Below are 26,934 nucleotides of genomic sequence, written 5' to 3' on the forward strand. Positions count from 1 at the left end.
TAGGAAGAGGTTGAGTGCTCGGAGGGTTGGTCCCGAGTCCCGATCAAAAGATTGTTTATTTGGGCAACTACATTCTTCTGTCAGTAAGGCCTGGGGAGTTTACTATTAATCCCAAAAGTAAACCTCAGTTTGAGTTGCTTACAAAAGGCGACTACTATTTAACTCTTATGTTCACAGCACGTCTTGTTAATTCCTCCAATAAAGGAGAATTCAGCTCTTGCATTTGAAATTTCCAATTTTTGGTTAAGTGACCTTAAACTACTTCACCCCTGATCTCTACTCCCATCTTTATTCTCTCCACTTCTGTTGGGACTTCCCCAGAAAACACCTGAAGGTTTAGCCTGCAGCTGAATGTGTACCATCTTTAGAGGGGACCGAGGGAGAGGCAGGAAATGGTGCCTGGTGAGAGCACACTCCCTTCCTGTCTCAGAGGGTTGCTGTCTGGACGGGAATTGAAGAAGAACCAGAAATACATACTGAATTAGGATTGCTAGAGTTAATAAAACAAACGAACGCACGCGAATTTTTGTGTGGGACATACTTATGCTCAAAATTTGTCGTTGTCTTTCTGATATTCATATGGAACCAAGTGTGCTGTATTTTATCTGGCAAGCCTTTAGTGAATGGATAACCCAGACTTGGACGAAACAGTGGCTGGAAGGTGGAGGCCCTCAAAGTCTCGAAGAGAGAGGTCCTCAAGATTTCTTTTCTTGGGCATCCTCTAGTACTCAGAGTAGAAACACAGAGTCTGTGGTGGCTTGGGGGGCAAAGACGAACCTCTAAGGCTGGCCCACCATGGGGAGGAATCCGTGTTGAACGGAGACAAAGAGAAGGTGGAAGGAAGCAGCACTGGCGTCCTGCTTCCTCTCCCTATGGGTTCCCTCTGCCTTTCTCCCTCGTCTCTCTCGGAGGGCTCGCTCGCTCCTCTCCACACGCCTCCTCCCCAAGAAACCAACATAAGATAACTCTCTTCACTAGTTCTCCTGTGCCTGGGTGTCGATGAGAATAAAGCGATGAACCTACGGGACAAGCGGTGGGCAAAGCTTCCGGTGCATTTGCAGCTCAGCAGTCGAGCGTCAACCCCAAGCTGCATTAACTTGGGTGCCCGCGCCTCCGGCAACCCCGGAGCCTCAGCGCTCCCGACCCTGCTCTGCCGCCCCTCGCCTCGGCGCCCGGCGGGAGCGGCTGTCGGGTGCGTGGGTTGCCCCGGGCCTGAGCCGGAGGAGAGTCCCGCCCCGCCGCGCCCCGCCTCCGGGCGCCCGGACGCTGCCGGCGCGGACGCCATTGCCGCGGCCGCTGTTTGTTATTAAACTGCCCACAGACAGGGCTTCGAGTAAAAATACCAACTTTCCAGTCGGGGCGGCGCACGTCCCGGGGCCCTGGAAAGTTCTGGGACGGCCGAGGTCTCCTCGGACACCCGCACCCCCGCCGCCGTCGTGCCCTTTCTGACTTTTGGCTTCCGCTCCTCGACTTCCCTTTTGTGCGGCCCCGGGCAGCTTCCTCAGGCCGCGCGGGCCCCACCTGCCGCCCTGGGAGCTGTTCCTCCCCCAGTAGCAGCAGCATCCAGCTCGGGTTTTATTTCCTCCCGAGACACCCGAGGAAGCCTCAGGTGGGTTTCCATGTCAACCTTCACTGAAATCCAAACATTTGGCGTTCTCAAAGGCAGTTTAACCTCTGCCACCATTTTTTTTTTCAAAGCTTAAAAAAAAAACAAACGTAGAGCTTTCAAAAGCCGCAGGCTTCTGGGGGTTTCTAGTCAGAAGGTGATAACACATCTTGAGACAGGATATGTATAATTTGGTTTCGCGTTTATCCTCACAAAGCTAAACAGTAATGGCTGAGAGCTATGAAAACACTTAGGTAAGGAGAGGGGCTACAGCAGAGATAAAAGGGATAATTGGAAACAGAGGCTAAGCCTCCAAGTTGCACCTTCTTGAATGCTGTCACAGCCGGGCAGGCCGGGGAGCTCATGGCAGGCAGCGGCATCTCTTAATTCTGGGCATTCCGCAGCCTCTCCTCTTCCAAGGTTTACTTACGCAATCTTAGCTGCAATTTTCCACAGATACTCGTCCTGGTTCCGGGCCACCTTCCCCAGTAAGAGACCTCCGGAGACGGGAGCTGGGGGTTGAACGTGTGGTGAACACAGGTTCCAAGTTTTGGAGCAGGCCAACTGGAAATGGGAGATAACCTGTTGAGATAAGGGATTTACCGAGGCCAGGGCGTACTGTGGGGAGCGGGGAGCAGAAGGGGTGCGGCTCCACATGTCCAGTCGTGGGATGCAACTGGGAGGTAATATATGAGTCTAGTGAGACCACACGGGGAATACTATGTTCCTCATTGCCTCCCAAGGAAGATGCACATAATGAGCTGGCTGCCGTTCAGAGAAGAGCAATTAGGATGCTTAAGGGGCCAGAGGGAGTGACTTAGGGGGAGAGATTAAAAGAATTAAGTATGTATACCTTGGCTGAGCTCAAAGCACAGGGAATGTGGAAACTCTATAAGCATCCTCCGAATATAAACATAAGGAGAAGTGGAATTGTTTCTCATGCTCCCTGAGGGATGGAACTGGAAGTAATAGGATAGAAGAAAAGAAAACTTAACTACCTGTTAGAGAAAGCTTCTGAATAGTCCCAGATACCCAAAGTGTCAGAGTCACACCTAATATTTTTTAAAATAAAGTCAACAAAGGAAGACACGACATGATAGGAGAGAAATAAGTTTAGATAACAGGGACTGGTCTGACAGGGATGCTTTGAAGTTTCTTTTAGGGAGTATCTGAAACCTTTGAAGGCTTCCTACTAACTAAAGTTTATTACCAGGTGTTTCTGCTTGGCATTCAAGGCCCTCTCCATCTGGCCCAGCTTACCCTCCTAAAATAATCTGTCATCAATCCCCAACATCAGCACATCTCCTGAGTGTTCCTGGTGGAGGAACTAGTGTAGTTCCTCCTTTGTGCATGAAATTGCTCCAACTTGAAATTCCTCTAACCTGAAATTCCTCTCTCCAATCCCAGTGTCCAGCTATTCAAGTCTTACCCACTTTTAAGGGTCTACTTATATCCTACTTCCCCTGGCTACCCCAATCCATAATGCTCCTGCTCTTTTCCTCCTCCTAGAACTCATGTTGGTACCTGTCATACATTACTTGCATTGTTAGCTGATATATTCTGATCTGATCTGGTTTTACAGATTGTGAGCTTCTTAGAAACTAGAGGGCATGTAGTGTCCCACTTCCCACCACTTTTTAATTCTCCGTGCCAGTTCTCATAACCATTATGAACCATCATTCACACAATAATGGGATTCTTTCCTGGTTTCTTCCTCTGTCTTGCTGTTTCGTAGTTTTCTCTTCCTCCTTTAGATGTTGGTGCCCCCAGAGTTCCTCCTCTTTTCTCCATTCTTCCTGGAAGATCACATCCTATCTCAGGGCTGCAGTGACCCTTCCAGTGCTGATGATCCCCAAATCTCTGTCCAGCTTGGCTGTTTCTTCTGTGCATCAGGCCTTTATTGGGCATCTCAAATTGGCCGTCCCATCTGCTCTTCAGCATTCCCAGGGTACAAGTCTGAACTCATTTTCTCTTTCAAACTATTGCTTTCTATTCTTGTGTTTCCTGTTTCAGAGAATGGGTCCTACATCCTCCCATTTGCCCGAGGCTAGAAATCTAAGTGTCATCCTTGGCTCATTGCTGCCCTTCCCCAACAATCAGTCACCAAATTCGGTTGATTCTACCACCAGAATATCTGAAGTGCTTTTGTGTCAATTCTATCACCTGAATATCTGGATTGCTTTTGTGTCTGCCTGAGATTGCCGGCATCTTCACAGCCTTCCTGGTATCAGACCTTACTTCCTTGACCATTGGGGTGACCATGTCCCTTAGATAATGCTCTTACCTCTCCAAGGGGAGAGGTACTTTGGCCACAGAATTGAGTCCAGACATTAGCACATGATCTGAGCCCAGCCAATCCCAGCTTTTCCTGGGACCTTATATTCTGAATCTATTCTGAATCGGGAGAAAAGGTCTCCTTTAGTTAGAAGCTGTAGAGATGTGATCTCAGAACCACCAACAGGCCATGTACCCTACCAGGCCTGAAAGATGAACAGCAAACTTTCCAAGATGAGCAGAGATGAGTGCAAAAGTAGAAAAGGTGTCCTGGCAGCACTCCATTCCCCCATCCATCCCTTGCTGGCCAGCAGCTCCCTTGCCTTTCTGTGATTCGGTTACTGAAGCCAAGAAGTTCCTCACTTTTAATTGAACTTTTTGAGGTGGTTTCTGTCTCCTTGAAACAATTCTGATTAATTAATCAAATCTGCTATTTTCTTCATTCCTTCTGTATGGGCTGCCATCAGTCTCATCTAGGCCACTGAAAGCCTTCTAACTGATTTCTGCAAACAACCTCACACCCTTCTCTGTCATTCTCTGGTGTGGCACCATGACCTTTCTAGAACTCAGTCTTATCAAGATACTCCCAACCCAAACACCCAGATTTATTTCCAAGGCTTATGAGGCCCCTCACACCCTCACTCCTGCTTGTTGCTTTTCCCCATCTCTTGCATTCCCTGCTCTAGTATTCCTGAATGTCCTTCATGTCCTCAGTGGGCAGTGCTCTCTTTTCTTTAGGCCTTTGTACATAGTGTTCATTCTGCCTAGTTTCTCTTCTCCAGCTAATTGCAACTTGCCCTTAAAGTCCAAGTGGAAATGTTACATTGTCAGAGAGGCTTCCTCTGACTCCTAATCTGGGTGAGCTATTCTGTATTTCATTGATTACAACACTGCTTTTCACACCTCTTAATGTATCTACTTGTGAAATATCTTACCTATCCCCACTAGTCTATAAACTCCTAAGAGCAAGTCCATGTCATAGCATCACAGAACTTAATACCTTGCTGGACATAATGAATTAATGATACCAGCTACCACCTATTCTCAAATGTGTATCTCCCCATTGGGTTCCAAATATATACAGGTGTCCTTCTGTATCTGTGGGGGATTGGTTCCAGGACCTCCTGTGGATATCAAAATCTGTAAATGCTCAAGTTTCTAATGTAAAATGGTATACCATTTGAATATAACCCACGTACATACTCCCATACACTTTGAATCATCTCTAGATTACTTATAATACCTAATACAATCTAAATGCTATGTAAGTAGTCGTTATACTATATTGTTTAGGGAATAATGACAAGGAAAAAAGTCTATACATGTTCAGTACAGATGCAATTTTTTTCTAATATTTTCAACCTATGGTTGGTGAATCTAGGGATGTGGAACCTATGGATACAGAGAGCTGATTATATTTCTGACTGTATCCCAAACTGCTCCTCTTTCTGTGGTCCTTATCCTCCAAGAAGGACAGTCTAGAAGCCTAGAGTCACTTTTTTTAGACAGTCTTGTTCTGTTGCCCAGGCTGAAGTGCAGTGGTGCCATCTCAGCTCACTGCAATCTCCGCCTTCTGGGTTCAAGCAATTCTCCTGCCTCAGCCTCCTGAGTAGCTGGGATTACAGGTGTGTGCCACCACCCCCAGCTAATTTTTGTATTTTTATTAGAGATGGGGCTTCCCCATGTTGGACAGGCTGGTCTCAAACTTCTGACCTCAAATGATCCTCCTGCCTCAGCCTCCCAAAGTGCTAGGATTAGAGGTGTGAGCCACCACCCCCAGCCCTAGAGTTACTTTTTGATGCCTCCTGTCCTCCAATACCCATTCAGTCAACATTTGTGGATTATCACTTCTAGTCTTCATCTATGCCAATCCTGCTGGTATAGAAGAACTGGCCTCCCAACTGTTTACCTTGATGAACTGCCTCTCACTGCATTCCATTCTGCCCATTCAGCCAGTTATCTTTCTAGAAATGCAAAGCTGACTGCATTCCTCTTCTTAAAGTTCTTAAGTGATATACTCAAGATGGAGTACTCTGTAATGACCTGGCCCCAACTAACATTTTCCAGCTCACCTTCTGCCCCTTCTGGACCTGTGCTGCCCAAGTTACCTCAGTGTTGTGTTCCTGATAAAATATTGTGTCATTATCTTCCATATTTTTGTCTCTTTGCATATGTAATTCCTTTTGCACAGAACGTTCTTTTTCCCTTGTCAGCCTAGCCAGCTTAAGACAATTGAGATCTGGGAAATTTGCCATAACTTCCTTTAGGAGGTTTAAGGTAGCTTTCTCTTATTTTCCCATACTGGCTAATCTATAGAAATTATAATAATGTATTACATGTATACTACACGCTAGTCCCTCTGAGGCTAATTATTAGTCTAGGTAGATTGGCATCTCAATAAAGAAATTAGGAATTGAGCTGAAGAGAGGTTAAGTGACTTCCTGAAGTCTTCATGGTTAATCCCTTTCCAGTGTCAGGAATCAAACCTAGGTCTCATCGCCCAATGGTGCAATCTTGGCTCACTGCAACCTCTGCCTCCTGGGTTCAAGCGATTCTCCTGCCTCAGCCTCCTGAGTAGCTGGGATTTCAGGCATGCACTGCCACGCCCAGCTAATTTTGTATTTTTAGTAGAAACAGGGTTTCTCCATGTTGGTCAGGCTTGTCTCGAACTCCCGACCTCAGGTGATCTGCCCGCCTCGGTCTCCCAAAGTGCTGGGATTACAGGCGTGAGCCACCACACCCAGCCTAATCATCTATGTCTTTTTCCCAATTTACCTTCATTCTGGGACACACTTTTAATGAATAGAAAGTCAGGTGGAATAACCAACTGTTGTAATTTTAAGTATACTATTTGTCTAGCCTTTTTTTGTTTACCATATAATGAATCACCTTTATTGAAAATAATACAATTAAGTAAAATCAGATTGTTTCAATAATTTTGGAATACACAGTTTCTATACCTGTGTAAGTCACCCTAATTTGATTTGCAGTAAAATCTTCCTTTAAGTTTGCAAGGTCAATTTTATAATGTATAACAATAGGCATTGAGGTTAAAAATATCATTCTTATCTGTTAATTTCCTTTCTGAATCTGGATTTTAGCTTCCCCTCCCCACCCCCAAAAAATCACCATTTTAACCATTTAAAAGAGTGCAATTCAGTGACTTTTAGTACATTCACAAGATTTTGTAACTATCATCATGATCTAATTCCGGAATTTTCATCACCCACAAAAGAAACTCTGTACCTATTAATCAGTTACTCCCCATTCTACCCTCCTTCCAGCCTGGCAACCACTAATCTGCTTTCTGTCTCTATTGCTTTGCCTATTCTGAACATTTCATATAAATGGAATCATACAATATGTGGCCCTTGTGTCTGGCTTCTTTCACTTAGCATAATATTTTCAAGTTTCATCCATATTTTATTCTTTTGTATGGCTGAACAATATTCCATTGTATGGATATACTACATTTTGGGTATTCATTCATTTGTTGATGAACACTAAGGTAGTTTCCACTTTGTGGCTATCACGAGTAATGCTGTTATAAACAAGCATGCACAAGTTTTTGTTTCAACACCTGTTTTTAATTATCTTAGGTATGTACCTAGGAGTGGAATTGCTGGGTCATATAATTCCATGTTTAACTTTTTGAGGAACTGCCAAACTATTTTCCATAGCAGCTGTATCATTTTACATTCCCACCAGTGATGTATGAGGATTCCAATTTTTCCACATCTTCATCAACACTCAATTTCCATTTTGTTATTATTGCCATCTTAGTAAGTGTGAAATGGTGTCTCATTTTGTGTGTGTGTGTTTCATTTCCCTAATGACTAAGAATGTTGAGCATCTTTTCATGTGCTTATTGATCATTTCTATATTTTCTTTGGAGAAATATCTATTAAATCTTTGCCAGTTCTTTAATTGGATCACTTATCTTTTTGTTGTTGAGTTGTAAGTGTTTATATATTCTAAATACTAGACTCTTATCAGATATGTAATTGCATATCAGTAATGGGATGGCTGGGTCATATGGTATTTCTAGTTCTAGATCCTTGAGGAATCACCACACTGTCTTCCACAATGGTTGAACTAGTTTACAGTCCTACTAACAGTGTAAAAGTGTTCCTATTTCTCCACATCCTCTCCAGCACCTGTTGTTTCCTGACTTTTTAATGATCACCATTCTAACTGGTGTGAGATGGTATCTCATTGTGGTTTTGATTTGCATTTCTCTGATGGCCAGTGATGACGAGCATTTTTTCATGTGTCTGTTGGCTGCATAAATGTCTTCTTTTGCCATTAAGTATGATGTTAGCTGTGGGTTTTTTCCATATGTGGCTTTTATCTTGTTAAGGAAGTTTTCCTTTATTCCTAGTTTTTAAACTGTTTTTATCATAAAAGTGTGTTACATTTTGTGAAATGCTTTTTCTATATCAATTAAGGTAATCATGTGGGTTTTCCCCCTTAATATGGCATAGTACATTGATTTTCATATGTTGAAATACTTCTGCATCCTGGGATAATTAGAAATCAGTGTTGATGGGCATAAAATATAGGGAGATGTAATTTGTGATAATAACAGCATAAGCAAGGTGAGAGAGGAGTGGAACTCTATAGGAGCAAAGTTTTTATGTGCTGTTGATATTCATTCAAAGTAGATTTTTATAAATTAAGATGTTAATTGTAATCTTCAGGGCAACTACTAAGAAAATATTTAAGAAATATATAGTAAAAGAAATGAGAAAGAAATCAAAATGGTACACTAGAAAAAATCTAACACAAAGAAGACAGCAGTAGAGGAACTGAGAAACAAAACAAAGTTATAAGACACAGAAAACAAATAGAAAAACAGCAGAAGTAACTCCTTATAAATAACTACATTAGATGTAGATGGATTAAACTCTCCAATTAAGATGCAGAGATTGGTAGAATGGGTGCTGTCTTTTAAATTATATAGAGAAAAAGAAAGTTATGAGCCAAAAGTAATTTAAAACTGAGTCTTCACCTATGTAGTTACCTTCACTGGTATCTTTGATTTCTTTGTGTGGAATAGAGTTTCTTTCTGGTGTCCTTTCATTTCAGCCTGAAGGATTTCTTGTAGGGCAGGTCTACCAGTGATAAACTATCACAGTTTTTGTTAATTTGGGAAAGTCTTGATTTTTCCCTTATTTGTGAAGCATAGTTTTGCCAACTATAGAATTCTTATTGACAGTTTGTTTTCTTTTTTCTTTTGGTACTTTGGGTATGTTGTCCCAAGACCCTTTAGCTTCACTGATTTCTGACTAGAAAGCTGTTTATCTTGTTGAGAATCCCTTGTCCATGATAAGTCACTTCTCTCACACTGCTTTCAGGATTCTCCTATCAAGTTTGGGAAGTTTTCAGCCATTATGTCTTCAAATCAACATTTTCAGTATAGTCAATGTGCTAAAGAAAGCCGTGTACACAGAACTAAAGGAAAGTATCAGAATGATGTCTCACCAAATAAAGAATATCAATAGATAGACTTATAAATTATAGAAAACAGAAATTGTAGTGTTGAAATTTATAATAACCAAAATTTAAAAAAAATTGATTAGAGAGGTTTAACAGCAGAATTGAGCAGGCAAGAGAAAGACATTGAACTTGAAGACAGGTCATTTGAGATGACCCAACTCAAGAAGCAGTAGAAAAGAAAGAATTAAAGAAAAAAATTATCAGAGCCTGAGACTTGTGGACACTATCTCTTCCTTTTTCTCTGTCTCTTTCTGGGACTCCTATTCAACAGAACAAATACTTGAAGAATCAATAGAGCAAGGAGTTGATGGCAAACAATAGGCAAACCAAAACACTTAAGAGGAAAGGCTGGGAGTGAGATGCTTTGAGGAATAAGAGCTTTGCAAAGCTCCCACATATTCCTAGATATCCAGAATGCCATGTATATTGCCAGGGCTTGGCGATCGTGCAGAAAAGACCTGAGAAACTCCTAAGCTCTCACCTCTGATTAACCTTCAGGCTTTGTTACAAACAGGAAGTGAAGGCTAAGACAGTGTTGTAAACTGCCTGGCTGAGTGTTGAAGGCATGCCCCAATATACACGCACAGCCTATTTACAAAGACTGGGAATTTGGTTTTTGTTTTTGGCTCCAGTTATTTGTCCCATCTTCAACAAAAAAAATTATAAGTCAGGAAAAGAAACAAGAAATTATGGCCCATACACAGGGAAAAAATTAATGGAAACTGTTCCCAAGGAAGCCCAAGCATTGGACTTACTAGACAAAGACTTGCTCCAGCTGGCAATGGTTAATACATTTGCCTTTCAGTATTTTCAGCAAATGCCCCCTGGGTAGCCACCTCAGTCCTGGGAGAGTTCCTAGTCCTGGGAGAGTTCCAGATTAGGTTACATAAAGATAAATCCTTTGAACTGGTCCTTCAGAGAACCCTGAGAGAGGTCAAAACAACCACAAATCTTTGAGAATAAGATCTGTTCTGCTTCCTTCAGTATTAGAAACCTATACCAGAAATGTGGGCTGTTGTCTTCAATTTTGCCAACAAGCTGAGGTTGGTGTCAAGGTTAAGATAAAATGCCACAAAGCTCTCTTATCGAGATTCAGGGCGGGGCACAGTGGCTCACGCCTGTAACCCCAGCACTTTGGAAGGCGAAGGCAGGCGGATCAAGAGGTCAGGAGTTCGTGAACAGTCTGGTCAACATGTCGAAACCCCGTCTCTACTAAAAATACAAAAATTAGCCTGGCGTGGAGGGGTGCTCCTGTAGTCCCAGCTACTCAGGAGGCGGAGACAGGAGAATCGCTTGAACCAGGGAGGCGGAGGTTGCAGTGAGCCAAGATCATGCCACTGCACTCCAGCCCGGGCAACAGAGCGAAACTCCGTCTCAAAAAAAAAAAAAAAAATTCAGCTGGGATTTTTTTTCTTAGCATTCAACTGCTTGCTGTAAAATTTTGATTCATTTCCAGAGTTCCAGTAAAGTTGATTCTGACAGTTTTTGCTAGTTTATTTGCTGCTTTTAGCAAGGAACAAAACTTTGACTTTCTCTACTCCACCATTTTCATTGATGTCACTCTCTTATCTAGTCTTTTGATAGCTGAATTCATGGGAATTACATTCAGAATGATGTGACTGCAACAAATTAAGTGCATTTCAAAGGGGAAAAGGAAAGAGTTTACCAAGTTCTCTTTGAGAGTGCCTAAGGAGTGGTTAATAACAGCTTAATTGGGCTGGGCACAGTTGTTCAAGCCTGTAATCCCAGCACTTTGGGAGGCCGAGGCGGGCAGATCACAAGGTCAGGAGATTGAGACCATCCTGGCCAACATGGTGAAACCGGGTCTCTACTAAAATACCAAAAAATTAGCTGGGCGTGGTAGCGCATGCCTGTAGTCCAGCTACTCGGGAGGCTGAGGCAAGAGAATCGCTTGAACCCGAGAGGCGGAGGTTGCACTGAGCTGAGATCGCGCCACTGCACTGCAGCCTGGCGACAGAGGAACACTCCGTCTAAAAAATAAAAATAAAATAATAATAATAATGGCTTAATTGTTAACAATCTACTGTAGGGCAGTAAGGTAATGGCTACATAACGGGTGACCCTAGAAGGTTTACAAGGAAAAGTTCTGTGGAAGTTACCAGGAACTGCGTGAAGAAGGGTGAGCTAAGGATTGCTTGCTTATATTGAGGAAACTGCCCTAGGGATCTTACATTTAAGGACTCTGATTCCTACTTAGCATAGTCCCTACGTGTGTTCACTACAGATGCAGGCTGGTCTCTCTGCTGATGGAAGCCAAAAGGCTCAAGAGGCACGGGCCTGTTCTGCAGCATACTAGAGAGGATGATGATTTTCTTGCAGAATGGAAGAAATCTAGAAAGTCAAAAAATAAATAAATTAAATAAAAATTAAAAAAAAAGATGAAAAAGACATATAAGAAACAATGTAAAGGAATGAATTAAATAATATGATCTTGTAGAAAACCATAAGGAAAAGAAACTGTGCTTTCGTAGTTACTAGTGGCTAGTCAACTAAAAATAACCTTTGCTTCAGTTTGATTTTGAAGCCTGGAATACTAAGGCTTCCCATATATCATCACATCAGAAAGCTCCTGGCATTTGTTTGGGAAGAGCACAGGGGTAATACTGGCTGATGACTCCCACTCTAAAGATTGTGGAATCAACCTTAGCTGTAAGCTCTGGAACTTGTACTTGAGCCTGTTCATGTCTACTGATTCACATGTATAGAACTAGATAGAGTCAGAAAAAGTGTGGAATGTATTTGTAATGACAGAGACGGTGGGTAGAAGATGGAATGATTTAGGAATCGATTTTTTTTTTTTTTTTTTTGAGACAGTCTCACTCTGTCACCCAGGCTAGAGTGCAGTGGCGTGATCTTGGCTCACTGCAACCTCCACCCCCTGAGTTCAAGCAATTCTCCTGCCTCAGCCTCCCAAGTAGTTGGGATTACAGGCACCTGCTACCACGCCCGGCTAATTTTTGTATTTTTAGTAGAGACCGGGTTTCACCATCTTGGCCAGGCTGGTCTTGAACTCCTGACTTCATGATCCACCCACCTTGGCCTCCCAAAGTGCTGGGATTACAGGCATGAGCCATCGTGCCCGGCCAGGAATAGATTTTTGTTTGTTTGTTTGTTTGTTTGTTTTTTGAGACGGGGTCTTGCTCCTCACCCAGGCTGGAGTGTGGTGGCGAGATCTCGGCTCACTGCAAGCTCCGCCTCCCGGGTTCACTCCATTCTCCTGCCTCAGCCTCCCGAGTAGCTGGGACTACAGATGCCCACCACCACGCCCTGCTAATTTTTTTGTATTTTTAGTAGAGACGGGGTTTCACCGTGTTAGCCAGGATGGTCTCGATCTCCTGACCTCGTGATCCGCCTGCCTCAGCCTCCCAAAGTGCTGGGATTACAGGCGTGAGCCACCATGCCCGGCCAGGAATAGATTTTTTTTAAAAAAACTTTTCTGCTATTTTATGATTCTGACTTTGAAAAGTAAACAAACAGCTTTGTCAGTGATGTCAAGAAGTTGTTGAGTTTCCTGGCTGTGAGCCAGAGATCACAGGACAGAATATGCCACAAGAAGTCTTGCAAGAATGTATTTGACAGAAGACTCACCAAAGAAATCAAAAGGGTTATAAATTGAATTTCAAGGGCAAATCATTTTAATAAAAGCTAACTTGTATTAAGCTCTATGTACACTGACCTCAACATTTTAGATGTATTCACTCATTTAATTTTTACAACTTTATCATATAGGTACTATTATCCTTATTTTATAGATGAGGAAACTGAAGCACAGAAAGGTAAAGTACTTGCTCAAGAAAGCAAAACTCTTAAGAAGTAGAATCAGGGTGAAAATGGACTTTAAAAGGATCTAGGCCAGGCATGGTGCCTCACGCCTGTAATCCTAGGACTTTGGGAGGCTGAGGCGGGTAGATCACCTGAGGTTGGAAGTTCGAGACCAGCCTGGCCAACGTGGTGAAACCCCCTTTCTACAAAAATTAGCTGGCGTGGTGGCGCACATCTGTAATCCCAGCTACTCGGGAGGCTGAGGCAGGAGAATCACTTGAACCCGGGAAGTGGAGGTTGCAGTGAGCCAAGATCGCACCACTGCACTCCAGCCTGGGTAGCAGAGTGAGACTCTGTCTCAAAAAAACAAGTATCTAAATAAAAAATTGTGAAAGTATGTGAGGAATACCAAGGTGCCCGAGGAAGAAGAAACAGTGAAGAAAGTACCAAAAGATTCCCTGTTGAAGAGAAAAATGAAAGGAGGCTGAGAAACAACTTTTGACTTTGTTATTAGTGTACTAATGGACTGCAGGTAGAGACAAACCAGTAAAATACTAACTAAAAATTTTAGAAATGTAAGCTTATACAGATTTACTGAAAGTACAGTGGCTTTATATGAATAAATGGAATACTATACTGAACTAAGAAGATTTGAAAGAGAAGCTTCAGATAGAATAAGGGTTAGGGAAATAGGATTTGAGTAATGAAACTATGTACTTGTATGGGAATCCATAAACCTGAGGGCAGAAGCAAGGCAAAGAACATCTGGATGAAAAATAAAAGTATTCAGAAATGGATATGATAATGTCACAGGAGCATATTGCAGACAGCCTGGCCAGACTGAGCATGTGAGAAATACTTTAGTTTTAAATAATATTTTCTTAATGCAGGTTATTAAACTGATGTAATAGCAATAAAATGTTTTAACCATGTAGACGTGTGTTAGAAGTATTATTCAACCAAAAGCAGAATATTTGATAACATTTTGGCCTTTCCTACCTACAATTTCATCTCTTGAAAGAATGAATAAACAACAGGGAAGCTGCTAGTCTGGACTTCATTTTGGTCAAGAAGAATTTTGTTGACGGTGGGGAAATAAAGTATAAAAACCTTAAAAGAAAGTCATAAAGTCATCTGTGAGGTGATAATACTGAGTATAGTTAAATGTTTCTTTTAGACTTTAGGAAATCAAATTTAAATTTATTATTGATTTCTAATTCTATTGGAGTGTGGTGAGAGGATGGGATCAATGTTATGTCAATTATTTGGCATTTGTTGATGTTTATATTGGGGCTCAGTTTTAAGTATTCCCTTTTTGTCTAAGAAGAGTGTATCTCTATCTTTTGCATGCAGGATTTGATCTATGTCCATTGACATATATTGTGTGGTTAAGTGTGTGGTTCAAATCTTCTCTATCCTACTATTTTTAGTCTGTTTGATCTTATCAGTTTCTAAGTGATAAGATTAATATCTTCCCAATTTCTCCTTGAATGTTTGTCATGTTTTGCTTGTATGTGGTGCTGTTAGGTATGTATATAGGTTCAGGATTGTTATATTGCCCATAGCACTATATTACTCATAGTATTATTGAGTAAAATTTTTATATTTTCTTAAAGCAAGTAAATTATTTATATTCTAATTAAGTAGCTTTTCCATATTATATAGAAGTAAATTATATTATTTGAAAGTTTATATTATTTTGTTCATATAATACTTTTTTCCTTAAAATCTATTTTTTTCAGATAGAATTCTTGCCATACTATCTTTCTTAAATTTAAAATTTGCCTGGTACATAGTTTTTCCATTCTTTTTTTTTGAAACTTTCTGTGTACCTATGTTTTAATCAGTCTCTTGAAAACATCAAATAGCTGGATTTTGTTATAATAATACAATCTGAGAATTGCTATCTTTCAACAATTAAATTTAAGCTACTTAGTCTTAGATTACCAATATATTTGAACTTATTTTTACCATATGATTTTGTTTCATATTTTCAAAATGCTGTTTCTTTCCTTTGTGACTTCTCTTTTCCTTTCTTTTAGATTGACCCAGATTTGTTTGGTTTTAATTTTTTTATTTATTCCTTTTACTGGTTTCAAAGTGATGATGCCTTTATTACTTTTTTAGTGCTTACCTTCAAATTTTAAATGGACATTATTGAGACTTGTCAACTTCTACAAAAGAGTCTACTGGAATTTTGATTGGGATTATGTTGAATCTCTGGATCAATTTTGGGAGAATTGACAGCTCAACATATTGAGTGTGTAGATTTATACATGTGATATATCTCTCCATGTATTTAGAGTTTTAGTTTATCTCAGCAATCTTTTATAGTTTTAATTAAATAAATTGCACACATATTTTTAAAAATGTATCCCTAGCTGTTTTATTTTTGATGCCATTGTAAATGCTATTGGGTTTTTAAAAATGTTGTTTCAATTTTCTATTGTTTTTGTTAAATGTAAAAATACAAATAATTTGTGTTCATAGACCTTATATCTGGAAACCTTGCTAAATGTATTTTTTTATTCCATTAGCTCTTTTGCTTATTTCTTAGTATTTTCTTTGTAGGCAGTCATGTCATCTACAAATAAACAGTTTACTCCTTTTCAACCTATATAACTTTCATTTCTTTTTCTTGCCTTATTGTACAGGTTAGGACCTCTATTTCTATGTTGAATAAGATTAGGAAAAATGGACACTCTTGTCTTGTTGTTGATATTAAGGGAAAAGCATTCCATCTTTCACCATTAAATATGATGTTAAGTGTAAAGTTTTTTCTCTATTGACTTTATCAGATTGAGGAAGTTCCTTTTTATTCCTTGTTTGCTGAAGGATTTTCTTTGGTTGTTGTGTTTTGTTTTGTTTTCTTCAATCGTGGATGGGTATAGAATTTTGTCAGATGCTTTTTCTGCATCTATTGAAATGATCATGTGATCATCTGGGTTTTCTTTTTTAAGTTTACTAATATAGTGAATTACGCTGATTGGCTTTCAAATATTAAACCAATCTTGCAATCCTGGGATAAACTTCACTTCATCATAATAATGTTTTATCCTTTATATATATAGTTAGATTGGATTTGCTACATTTTTTTCTTCATTATTTCTCTTTCTATGTTCCTGAGAAATATTGGTCTTTAGTTTGCTTTTCTAGTAATATCTTTGTATGATCTAGTATTATAAAATGAGTTAAGAAGTGTATCATTAAATTCTCCTGTTTCTTGATCAACTGAAATGTCTCTTAAGCTTTGATCTTTATGGAAGAGGATCAATTCTGACATGACCAAGGCCATATTTCCTTCCAAAGCCAATAGAGTTTAGCACTGAGGGCCTTTGGGGTGAGTGTCTAGGGTCATTAGAACCTCATTAAAACCCTAGACTCTTACCCCAAAGGGCCCTTAGTGCTACCCTCTGTTGGCTGCCAACACAGCAACTTTTAATTACTGCTATGATACTACATCAATTTTTGATTATCATCTTATAGTTCATACTTCTTTTTATAGTGGAAGGGGTCTAATTTATGTCAACTCAATCTGCCATATTGCCTAAAGTTAAGGAAAGAAGATTTCAAAAATGTCAGAGGAAATACAGGCAAGATTTCACAGTTAAGTCCAAAGAAGCCTGTGTATAACTTGAAAAGTATGAGAGGTTATTGAAAATTAAATACACAATCAAAAAGGCCAGGCACAGTGGCTCATGCCTATAATTCCAGCACTTTGGAAGGCCAAGATGGGAGGATCACTTGAGGCTGGCGTTCAAGAACAGTCTGGGCAACATAGCAAGACCCCATCTCTAAAAAAGAAATGTTTTAAAGTAAAATTTTAAAAAAGACTTTTACATAATTGCAAAATCTTGATATTAACTCCTATGGTGACAAGAAAGAAATTGTCCAGCTTCTTGGAGTGCTGTCAGTGGACAGACTTCATTTGAGGGGTCCTGAACTTAATTGATAAGTTCACTGCTAGGGTAGCTCCTAGTAGCATGAAAAAAGTGATGGTTATGCTAAGTGAGGTTGAGATGCCAGAATTTCTGTAGCAGTTGGTGGAGGAGGGATTAAAAGACTTGGAGAGGTGGGCATGCTGAAGTAGATATACTATGTGAGGCTGAAAAACTTACCAATGATTATGTTTCATGGGAAGGTCCAGAGAATTCATCATTGTTATGGTTGGAATGTTTGCATCCCCCCTGAAATTCATTAGTTGAAATCCTTATCCCCAAGATCATAGTATTAGGGGCTGGGGCCTTTGGGAGGTGACTAGGTTATGGGTGCTTTGCCCTCATGAATGGAATTAATATCCTTGTAAAAAAGGTTTGAGGGAGCTTGTTCCCCTCTTCCATCATGTGAGAACACAGCAAAAAGACTGTTGTCTAGAAATGCCTGGCACAGAATCTGTCAGAGCCTTAATCTTGGAATTTCCAGCTTCCAGAACTGTGAGAAACGAATTTGGGTTGTTCATAAGCAACCCAGTTTATGGTATTTTGTTATAGCAGCCCAAATGGATTCAGACAATTGCTATCATTTGGATGTTTGTCCTCTCCAAATCTCGTGTTGAAATATGATACCCATGTTGAAGGTGGAGCCTGGTGGGAGGTATTTGGGTCATGGGGGCAGATCCTTCATTAATGGCTTGGTGTCCTCCCCATGGTAATGAGTGACTTCTCTCTTAGTTCAGGCAAGAGCTCATTGTTTGAAGAGCCTGCCACCTCCTTCCTTCCCTCTTGATTGCCCCCTCACTTGCCATGTGACACGCTGGCTCCCCTTCCCTTCTGCCATGACAAAAACTTCCTGAGGCCTCACCAGAAGCAGATGGTGGCACTGCGCTTTTTGTACAGCCTGCAGAACCCACAGCCAAATCAATCTCCTTTCTCTATAAATTACCCAGCCTTGGCTTTTCCTTTATAATAATGCAAAACGGACTAACACAATAATCATTATTGGCGAGACCAGCAGGGGTGCACTAGTGAGGACATAGCAACATCATTAATAGACATTTGATAGTGGCCATTACAGAACCAGATTCCCTGATAGCAATGAGGATGCTACAACCTGGAAACAATAGAGTTGAGACAGTTGAGACAATAGAGTAGGGTTGAGTCAGAAGCCAAACAGTAATTATAGATTCAATTATTTTAATGTGATAAGATGGGAGTGGCAGCCAAGCGGGCCTGACTCTCAGAGTTATGGAGATAGATAATAAAACATGGGTATATTAGTCAGGGTTCCCCAGAGAAACAGAACCAACAGCATGAGTACATAAAAAGAAAAATCTGTTTATTTTAGGGAGTTGGTTTACATCATTGTGGAGGCTTGGTCAGAAATCTGCAGGGTAGACTAGCAGGCTGGAGACCCAGGGAAGAGTTGCAGTTTGAGTTCAAAGAACTCTGCAGGAAGAATTTCTTCCTGCTCTGAGGAGGTTAGCTTTGTTCTGTTAAGGCCTTCCCCAGCAGGAGCCAGGGTAGTACACCTGCCCTGAATTCTGAAGGTACTTGATTAAGGAGACTAGAATATACAGTTAGATAAGGGGGAGTTTATTGACTGAGAAAAGAGAGCTTATCAATTAAATCCAGAATGTAATACCTTGGCAAGGACCCCAGGAGGTGAACGTACATCATCATCACCCCTGGGGTCCTTGCCAACATCACCTTCTGGGGTCCTTGCCAAGGTATTAAATGAAGCCTAACCACATTACGAAGGTTAATCTGCTTTACTCAAAGTCCACTGATTCAAATGTTAATCTCATCCAAAAAGACACCTTCATAGAAAAATCCGGAATAATATTTGACCAAATATTTGAGCACTTTGGTCCAGCCAAATTAAAACATAAAATTAACCATCATAGTGGGGCAGAATAGATGAGCAGCCCACAAGAGTAGTGTTCTCCTTGTACTATCAGAAGAACCAAGGATGGATGAATGATCAGGAAGCTGGAGGAAGGTGCCCCAGTAAGAAGCCATTACCTTATCCAATTTCCAGACCTGAGCCAGTTTTTAGGCCTGAAACCACTAAAAGGAAAAATAGAAGGATCCTAAAACACCCTAACAGATGTACATGGTAATGATTCCACAAATACTCCCTCAAAGGGATCTACAGACACTTAATTGGTTGACTGAACACTGGGGAAAGGGGAATGCCCAATATTTTGAGATTGTTGGACAGAAGGTCTGAGCTGACATTGATTTACCTCATCGATGACATCAAGCCAGAGACCAAAAACATCATCATGACCCCCTATTAGTGTAGGCGTATTTAGGTGTCTTAGACCATTCATGCTGCTGTAACAAAATACCATAGACTGAGTGGCTTATAAACAACAGAAATGTATTTCTTAGAGTTCTGGAGGCTGAGAAGTCCAAGATCAAGTTGGAGGCAGATTTTGGTGTCTGTTGAAGGCCCACATTCTGATTCATTGATGGTGTCTTCTTGCTGGGTCCTCACTTGGCAGAAGGAGCAAGCAAGCTTCTGTGGGCTTCTTTGGTAAGGGCACTAATTTCATTCATGAGGGGTCTGCCCTCATGATCTCATCACCTCCCAAAGGCCCCACCTCTGAATACCATCATTTTGGGGACATAGTTTCAAAACTTGAATTCTGGGGGGACACAAACTTTCCAACCATAGCAATAAGTGAAATAGCAAATAGAATGTAATGGGCCATGGTCCCACTCACAGTGGGTCCACTGAGGCCATGGACATTTCCCCTGTTCCTGAATGCATAATTAGGAAAGATATGCTGGTGATTAGTGTGACCCCAGATTAGCCTGTGGGATAAGGAATTTCATAATGGAGACAGTGAAGTACAAATGTCTGAAACTTCCCCCCAAATAGTGAATCGAAGTCAATATTGAATCCCGAGATGATGGGAGAAATTCCTGGCATGCTGCTGGGCCCTGATCAAGTGTCTGACCGTGGGACCCCATGTGTCCAGAACTGCTCATCATCAGCTTGGTTATGTGACTCACCCAGTCATATGGTCGAGAGGACCCAGCAGCAATCTACCCAGGGTTGAGCACAATTAGGACCAGAATGCATGTGCACACCCATGTGTCATCCACTGCTGTTGCATCAGCTCCCCTCCCACATACCTATTGCTGCATGAGATAGTCCTTAAAACCAGCTCTCAGAGGAGGAGAAAACCCAGGCTTCGTTCACAGGTAGATCTGTTTGGTATGTGAGTGAAAGCTGAACACAGATGCAACTGTACTACAACCTGACTCACAAGTGGTCTAGAAAGAGAATGGTGAAAGAAAATGCTTCCAATAGGCAGGGATTTTAGTGATGTACCTGATCATCTACTTTGTGTAGATAGAGAAGTGGCCTCAAGTTAGAATATAATCTGACTCACAGGCAGTGGTGAATGCCCTGGCCAGCTTGTCGGAAGCTTATCAGAAGAAATATTAGAATGTAGGGACAGGTATTCTGGGATAGAAGCATATGGATAAATATATCGAAGTGGGTGCAAAGGGTGAAGATCTTTAATATAGCATGTTTATTCTCACCAGAGAGCATCTTCTACAGTAGAAGCATTAAAAACAGTCAGATACATGCCAATGAGTAAGTGAACAAAGTGGTCTTAGTGGCAGAGATGGACACTGTAAATGGATGCAATACTGTGGGCAACCACTTACCAAGACTGATTTAACTGTGCCTGCTGCTACTGAATGTCCAATCTGACTGCACCAGGGATCAATATTCAGTCATTGATATGGTCCTGTCCATCAAGGAGACCAACCATCTACTTGGTGACAAATTGACTACATTGAGTCCCTTCCACTTAGGAAGGGCTAGTGATTCATTCTGAAAGGAATAGATAGACACATAGTCTGCATATAGATTTGCATCCCATATCCTAAGACCCTTACTCAGCCCCATGACCTGAGAGCTTTTGGGGCATTTGATCTGCTGGCATAAAATCCACATAACATGACATTAGAGCAGGGGCCCACTTTATAGCAAAGGAGATGAGAGAATGGGTTTCTTAATCATGGGATCCACTGGTCATATCACCTACTACAGAAGCTCCCAGCCTGATAGAACATAGAAACTACCTATTTAATACTGAATTGGAGTCCCAGCTCAGGCACTTTAAGAAGATGAGGCCCATCCTCTGTGATGCGATGTTTACTTTGATCAAAGTCTTTTATATGTATGTATTCCCCGAGAGAAAGAATACACGGGTCTGGGAATCAAAGGACGAAAGCAGGAGTTGCCCAGTGGCTCAGTGTTTTTAAAATGTGCCTAGAGGTTGATCTGAAGGTAGCGAATGATCTCAATGAATTGTACAGTTACAGATTGAACTCCTTGTTCTATCCTTTCCCCCTTCTCACTACTGCATTTGACCAGATTTAAAAAATAAAATAGGCTGGGTGTGGTGGCTCACGCCTGTAATCCCAGCACTTTGGGAGGCCGAGGCGGGTGGATCACAAGGTCAGGAGATTGAGACCATCCTGGCTAACACGGTAAAACACTTTCTCTACTAAAAATACAAAAATACCAAAAAAAAAAATAAATAAATAAAATTAGCCGGGCATGGTGGCAGGCACCTGTAGTCCCAGCTACTCAGGAGGCTGAGGCAGGAGAATGGCGTGAACCCGGGAGGCAGAGCTTGCAGTGAGCCAAGATCGCACCACTGCACTCCAGCCTGGGCAACAGAGCAATACTCCATCTCAAAAAATAATAATAATGAAATAAAATAAATTTTGGTGCCTAGAACTGTGCACAATATTCCAGCTCTTGTGTGGAGCACAAGGGACCCCATGTTCTGTACTCCAAACAATACAGTTATCTTCACAGAGTCTGCTCTCATGTTGAGCTTGAGGCCAATTTTCTTTCTATGAACTGGTATCAAGACATGTAACCCCATCCTGTACTTATTTTTAATAAAAAAAAATGTATATTTATCCATAGGAAATTCCTCCTTGATGCTTCAGTCTCTTGTTTGTGACATCTTTTGCGTTTGCTATTCTACTTAGTTTTGTGTTATTCTCGAATGTGACAAACAGGTCTTCCATACATATTTATCAAAAATCATGGCTAATATTGAATAAGATATGAGCAATGCCTAATATTCATGGCATGCCACTGGGGACCCCCCTCCAGAGGTCCCTCTGTGTGCCACAGAACACCTGGAATCTTGTGCTGAGTTTTGACACTCCATTTTAAGAACACTGATCCACTGGAGTAGGTTTGGTAGATGGCAGGTAGGACATGAGGGAACCTGGAAATCACACCATTTAAAGAGAGGTGGAAGGAACAGGGACCAGAACCTAGAGAATACAGAACCAAGGGAAACAGGGTGGTTATCCTTGAATATTTGGAGGCCTTTAGGTAGAAAAGAGAGTAACTTGTATTTTGCTCCAAATGATAGAATTAGGAACAATATCGCTTGGTGATAAAGTGTGATGGAGTACAGTCACATAACCCCAAAATATGGCCCCTTTGCATACTATTTAAAGCTGGAGGAAACTGTAAAAAGCTCAGAAGCAGAAAGGTCTCTCTGAATTTATCCCACTCCCTCTCTTTCAAAGACCCTCATATGACCAGTGTCCTGCCCTATGCACAAAGGGAAGGCATGTTATACAGAGAGGCTGAGAAGCATCTGAACAAATAGACCTGGCTAAGATCCCCCCAGTTTATTACCATTAGGTCAGACCCCCTTTTTTTCCAGTCATACCTCCACATGACTGTCCCTTCCTTGCCAAACCTAAACATAAAAATTCATTATTTTCTTAAGGTCTTTGGGTCTTCGTTTCCAAAGGCTCTCATGTTTTTCATTTTTTAATCTGTCTTTTGCTAAAGGGGTATCAGCCATGAACCTTGTGATGGGCAGGAAAATATATTGCTTTTCCTCCCCTACAAATTCCAAAGAACAACCCTGCCACAGAACTGTCCCATAGACTGGTATTGTTCACAGGCCACTTAGAAAGGTATAATGTAGGAGTAGGACATTGAATTTGATTCCTTCCTTCCTTCCTGCCTGCCTGCCTGCCTGCCTGCCTGCCTTCCTTCCTTCCTTCCTTCCTTCCTTCCTTCCTTCCTTCCCTCCCTCCCTCCCTCCCTCCCTCCCTCCCTCCTTCCTTCCTTCCTTCCTTCCTTCCTTCCTTCCTTCCGTCCCTCCCTCCCTCCCTCCCTCCTTCCCTCCTTCCTTCCTTCCTTCCTTCCTTCCTTCCTTCCTTCCTTCCCTCCCTCCCTCCCTCCCTCCCTCCCTCCCTCCCTCCCTCCTTCCTTCCTTCCTTCCTTCCTTCCTTCCTTCCTTCCTTCCTTCCTTCCTTCCTTCCTTCCTTCCTTCCTTCCTTCCTTCCTTCCACAGAGTCTTGCTGTGTCGCCCAGGCTGGAGTGCAGTCGTGCAATCTTGGCTCACTGCAGCCTTGACTTCCTGGGCTCCAGCAGTCCTCCCACCTCATCCTCCTGTGTAGCTGGAACTGTAGGTGCACACTACCACATCCGGCTAATTTCTCTTATTTATTTATTTATTTTTTGTAGAGACAGAATTTTGCCATGTTTCTCAGGCTGGTCTTGAGCTCCTGGGCTCAAGCCATCTGCCTCCCTCAGCCTCCCAAAGTGCTAGACATGAGCCACCGCACCTGGCCTAGATTTGATATTCTTTCTGTAAACTGTTTCCACTCTAACATTCTATGATTTTCTTCTATCAAAATCTGCTCTCAAATCTTTTATTCAGACTCAGGCATAAATAACAGATGATAAATTTGTAGCCTCCCCAGTCCCCTGGTAGCTAAATTTTAAAGAGTTAAAGACATACTGAGGATATAATTTGCTAGCTTGTGGTGTAAGGCATTTTAGCCTATGGTTGGAGTGAGCCTGGGAAGGTCCACAGCCCTTTCCCCTGCCTTGTGTTCACATGGACACAGTGGCTTTCTTTCCCCCATGAAGCTCAGAGCCCTTTGCTTTCCTGGCACAAGGAAAAATTCTGCAAGAATAATGTATTTGTTGTTAAATCCGCTTTTCCGGCAAAGGCTGTCATTGCTTCCCATGGAACATCTTTGCATCACAAAAGCATTAGCCTCCTTTTAAAATGAATGAATGAATGGACCAAAATGTCAATGCTTTCATTTCTTTTGATCAAAAGCCATGCTTACAGTAATAAAAGACAAACCAGGGTAACTGAGTATACATGAAAGAGAAAGGAAGTACCTAGTAAAGCTTACATTATAAAAGCTCCTTTGGCTGACAGATATGCCTGTCTGGATACGAAATTGCCATTTCAGAGCCATACAATTTATGTAAACAGTAGCCACTAACACATTTTATCTTGGTCATGTGCCTAATCTGAAAAGAAAAAACTTGAGATTCTCCTTGAGAAGAACTTCCTGCTGGAGCTTTCTGGAGGATTTCTCATGAGACTGCACATGTGGCCACCTCTTTAGGTGGTGGACACTTTAGATGTAATCATCATGACCACTATCGGAGCGCCACTGGAGTCTGGGTTCAGGACCCCCTCCCTAGCCCCTCGGGCTTGCTGCCACCTCCTGAACAATGGGTCTGACAGCTGTCTCCATGCAGTCTTGCAGCATCCAGCTTGACTGGGAATGATTAGCCCATCCTGACGAAGCTCTTCCCCCACTGAGACACGCTGGCAGTGCTTTCCTTTGGAGACAGCCCGCGTATGCTCCTGGCGTGGCATTTGCTGTTCTCGTAGATGTCTGGGGAGCTTGGCCAGAACCATCCAGGCCAGCAGTTTACAGCAGCGCTTCAGAACAGATGTGTGGTTTTTTGGGAGCTGGGGGGATGGGAGGGGGTTGGGGGTTGTCTATACTTAGTATAATTCCATGCAGGGGTGAGAAAACAGTAGGTGGAGTGAGGAGGTTGGGAAAGAAGTGGGATAAAGATGAATCCCAAGCAGTAAGAGTGTCTGGGGCTCTCTCACTGCTCTCACTGTTCACACCCTCACAGGCCTTCAGAGGACCCGCTAGGGTCAGCTTCACTGCAGTTTCCCAGTGGCCCTTTGACAGTCTACGAGCCAGCTGGAAAGCAAAGACCACCATCAAGAAAAGGCCCTGAGCAGCAAACAGAGCCCCACCATCCATCCAGAGGTCAGCCTGAAGGAAAGCTACTGCCAGAAGCTCCAGCTACCGGGTCTCAGAGCTACAGGCACTTTTACACAGGGGCAGACAGAGATAAGGTGGGAGCTGATGTATTATGCCTGGAAGGTACCAAGGAAATGATAATGATAATGGATGTTTCTATTTGACACTTTGTTGTGTTTTTCTTTTTAAAAGATTTGAAATCATTCGGGACAATTTCTTATTTCTAGCAACAGAGTGATCTGAACCACTGATTTGCTTGGAAATCAAGAGATTCTGTTTATGGATCCGTACTTAGGTCTAACAACTCTGTTTCACACTATGGGCGGGCTTTAGCAGTGCAGTTTCCAGATAGTATCTGAAATTTAAAAAAAAAAAAAAGGGAGCAGGGGGAGAGAAAATAATTTGGGAGTAATCTGAGCCTCTCGGAAACAGATAAGATCCAAGAAACCTCAGTCCCAAATGACATGCAGAGCAACTTGTACATTCATTTACTGACTCCAAAATGGTCTCATTCTTACTGAATTGGTTTTTGTACTGTTTCTTTTAAAACCTAACCCCCTTAGCTGTTAGCAATGTATTTTTAAATGACATTAGAGTGCTCTTTTCTAATTGGTAAAAAGCAACCATTATGAGGATGAGTCACACTCCAGGACCCAGACATCCACTCAGTGTCCAGTTTCCTCCAGAAACACTGAGGTACGAAAGTGGGTCAGAAGTGCCCATCATCCCAGGCATATTCCTTCTTGAATGTTTAAACCAACATTGTTTTGTACTTATAAGGAATTGTTATACTAATCATTTTTTTGCCAAATTGGCCATAATATAATCCACCTACCACTGACCAACTACAGAAGAAAAATTAAACAAAAGTTTTGCTGTTGTTATCCTTTTTTTTCCTAGGGGTTGAGCTTCTGAAGCCAGGAGGTCACTTGGATTATGTATACAACCTTGGTAATTGCATTCCTACATTCTACAAAATGCCACAGCTCTCACTACAGTCCAAAATAGCCGTTGCAAACAATGACAATTACTGCCTAGACATTTTCAAACACAGCAGGTTACTGGCTGAAGCTGTGATGGAAACCCTAAAAAATATATAAATATTTTGAAATGCTCTGTAAATCAAACTGATGCCCCAGACACAGAGTGGATTGTCTCGAAGCAAACTGAAGTCATTTGGAGGCTGTGAGGCTTTGTTGAAGGGTGTTGGAAAATGTTGAGCTTGTTAATATTAAGCCCAAATGTCATAATTAAATGATTTTTAAGTTTTCTTTCTCTCCGGAAATAGAGATCTCAGTTTTGTCTGATCACCCTCACCCTATAAAGGCCCTTACTCTATTGGAAAAAAGATGGCAAACCCTTGAATTTCCCCACTGCTTTCATACGTTCAGTAATTCCAGCATCCGATGAGTGCTATTGGGTGACTTTGACAAGTGTTTATGGAAGGGAGATCTGAGGCCACTGCCTGTGGCGATCTGAGAGGCCTTGAGGATAAGCAGCCGGGGCCAGAGAACAGCAATAATGGCTGCCAAGGGGCCAGAGCCACAAGGAATTTCGCTTAAACATTCCAGCAGCTTCTGCCCCTCTAGGCCAGCCTGCAGAGGTTCAGCTTGCAGAGTCACAGGGCTTTCTGTCTGTTCGGGCTGATTTTCCCCTGGTGACTTTTGGAGGGCGGCTTCTGTGTCTATTGGGGTTGAAGGGTAAGGTAAGAAATCTGACACTAATATAATC

The 26,934-nt window shown here is 41.8% G+C and overlaps 1 long non-coding RNA gene across 1 annotated transcript; it reads left to right on the top strand.

The window, feature by feature from the left end:
- The first annotated feature begins 1,283 nt into the window (after window positions 1–1,283).
- LOC106998782 (uncharacterized) lies at window positions 1,284–26,472 on the top strand. The gene is made up of 2 exons (XR_013418362.1): window positions 1,284–1,609; window positions 25,070–26,472. It is a non-coding gene; the product is annotated as an uncharacterized LOC106998782 (long non-coding RNA).
- Window positions 26,473–26,934: the final 462 nt, after the last annotated feature.

The sequence above is a fragment of the Macaca mulatta genome, chromosome 6 (genome assembly GCF_049350105.2).
Source record: "Macaca mulatta isolate MMU2019108-1 chromosome 6, T2T-MMU8v2.0, whole genome shotgun sequence".
NCBI classification, from domain to species: Eukaryota; Metazoa; Chordata; class Mammalia; order Primates; family Cercopithecidae; genus Macaca; species Macaca mulatta.